This window comes from Bufo bufo, chromosome 2 (genome assembly GCF_905171765.1).
Source record: "Bufo bufo chromosome 2, aBufBuf1.1, whole genome shotgun sequence".
In the NCBI taxonomy this organism is placed as follows: domain Eukaryota; kingdom Metazoa; phylum Chordata; class Amphibia; order Anura; family Bufonidae; genus Bufo; species Bufo bufo.
Window position 1 is genome coordinate 264,876,293 of NC_053390.1, and position 3,108 is coordinate 264,879,400.

The following is a 3,108-nucleotide window of genomic DNA, read 5'->3' on the forward strand; positions in this document are numbered from 1 at the left end:
TTATGAGAAGAGAACTTCCAGCATGTACAGACTGTTACTGTAGGGCATCAGTAAACATTACATGGATACAGTAGGACAGAGCTACAGTGTTTCTAGGATATTTTAGGCTATCCCAGGACACCACTAACCTCTTCTCCAGGCACAGCACAGAACCTCCTGCCCCTCACATTGTGACATCCCACAGGTTGTTGAGCACTTTATCTCCTGCACTGGTCACATGATGATGACAGGACAGGACCTTCTCCACATCATTTCTTCTTCTCTTCTCAGCTAGTTATGTAAGTGTAATTAGGGGGCTGACCTTTCCTGTACAGCGGGGCCCCTTACCCACGGGCCCCACTGCAGCTGCATGGTCTGCCTCCATTGTAGGTTTGGCACTGTTCACTGAAACAGACATGTCAAAGGAGGTTACAAGTCCTCTTTAACCCTTTCTCGACCAGCGCCGTACTAGTACGGTGCTGGCCAGGTCTTTAAAGATGGCGCCCTCTCCTGAGCAGAGCGGGTGCCATAGCTGCGGGTGGCCTGCTGTTTCTTATAGCAGACACCCGCGGCTAATGTCCGAAACCGGCAGTAAGGCTGATCGCGGACATTTAACCCCTCAAATGCTGTGGTCAATCATGACTACGGCATCTGAGCACGTGAAACACCGCTCGCTTCCGGTGATGCTCCGGCACCCCTGTGCAGCGATCGGAGGAGCCGGAGCTTGTGTGCAGCAGCCCCTGTCTTTGTGAATGACAGGAGGCTGCTGCATAGTATTTCCAATGGAGCCCTTGCCTGTAATAGGGCTACATAGGAAACTAGCAATTTTCTCATAGACACCAATGCTTCCCTATAGGAACTATAAAAAAAAAGTGCAAAATATAAAGTTTTTAAAAATAAAAATAAATTAAAAAAAACATAAAATTCAAATCACCCGCCTTTTCCCAAAATAAAAATAAATAAATTTTTTTAAAAAATACACAACGCCCATAGTATAAAATATAAAAATATACTCCCCATACGGCAAACAGCAAAACGGAAAAAAGCGCTTTTGGTTGTTTCATTTTCTACAAAAACTTTTAATAAAAAGTGATCAAAAAGTCATACACACCCCAGAATGGTATGAATGAAAAGTTCAGATCGCCCCATAAAAAATTTGCCCCCACACAGCTCCGTACATATAATCACAAAAAAGTTATAGTGGTCAAAATATGGTGACGAAAAAATAAAACTATATTTTTTATTATTTTATCAAAACGCAAGAAAAACTATACATATAAGGTATCACCGGATTCGTACTGACCTGTAGAATAAAAGTAACTGGTCAGTTTTATCCCACATTGAACGTCGTAAAAAAAACACAGTAAAACTGGGGTTGGAATAGCTTTTTTTTTTCAATTTCACCCCATTTAGAATTTTTTTCCCGCTTCCCATTACATCATATGCAATATTAAATGATGGGGTTCGAAAGTACAACTTGTCCTGCAAAAAACAAGCCCTCATATGGCTATGTGAACAGACAAATGGCTCTGGGAAGGCAGGGAGCGCAAAATGAAAATGCAAAAACAAAAAAACCTCTGGGGTAGAAAGGGTTAAGCCCCTATGCCACTATTACTTAGGCCTCTTGCACACGAACGTGTGCTGCCCGTGCTGCGGACCGCACCGACCGTGGCCCAGCTGCATGCGGATCGCGCCCCATTCACTTGAATAGGGTCCGCAATCCCTCCGTTCCGCAAAAAGATAGGACAAGTTCTATCTTTTTGCGGAACGGAACACCCCGAAAGCACTCCGTAGTGCTTCCGTTCCGCATCTCCAGATTGTGCACCCATTCAAGTGAATGGGTCCGTATCCGAGATCCGCAATACGGCCACAGGGGACACACGGTCGTGTGCAAGAGGCCTTAGTCAAAGACTTTGGATCATGGTTGCCATCAGTGTTTTTTCATTTACTTGAAAAATTGGACAAACTTGAGAATGAAATTATAAAGATGATAATTTATATATTTCTATAGATAAATGTCTGTAGATCAACACATTAGCATTCACCGTGAACTGTACAATGCTACTATTTACTATCACAGACACCTCTTTTTTTATTATACTGCTCATGTATTTACCAACGTAATACGGGTACATTTTTATCATTACTTAAAGGGGTTATCCCATGACTAATGTAAAAAATGAAAATCAGACATCATATAGTACATGACAATTTCTTTCTAGAACCAGCCCTGTACCTCACATGGATCCAAAGATTTCCCCATTCATTGCTCTGCTAGATTTATATCACGGTGACAGCTCAAGGGGAGTGTCTTTTCTGCTGCAGCTCAGGAGGCGTGTCTGTGCTCTCCCTATCACAACTTGATGACCTACCCTATCCCAAAAAAACAGCAGGTGGCACTGTACAGCTACATTTTATTGAATGACTTAGGGTACTTTCACACTTGGGGCAGAGGATTCCGGCAGGCAGTTCCGTTGCCGGAACTGCCTGCCGGATCTGTCAAAACGTTTGCAAACTGATGGCATTTGTCAGACGGATCAGGATCTTGATCCGTATGACAAATGCATTGAAATGCAGAATCTGTCTCTCCACTGTCATCCGGAAAAAAGGATCCGGCATTTATTTTATTCACATTTTTCTCAGGGCCGGATCCGGCATTAACGCATGTCAATGGGAAAAAATGCCGGATCAGGCATGCTGCGGTATTATCACTGTCCTGAAAAGGCAAAAGGACTGAACTGAAGACATCCTGATGCATCCTGAACGGATTGCTCTCCATTCAGAATGCATTAGGATAAAACTGTTCAGTTATTTTCTGGTATTGAGCCCCTAGGATGGAACTCAATGCCAGAAAAGAATAACGCTAGTGTGAAAGTACCTTTAGGGCCTATGCAAAAATTTTATTTCCATGCAATTACAAAAGAATTGAGATCCAGGTGCTGGTTTGAAAACTGTAGAATATTTTTCGTGGGACAACCCCTTAAGGCTCCATTCACACGTCCGCAACGTGTTTTGCGGATCCACAAAACACGGAAAGAGGCAATGTGCGTTCCGCATTTTGCGGACTGCACATTGCCAGCACTAATAGAATATGCCTGTTCTTGTCCGCAATTGTGCTGCCCCATAGGA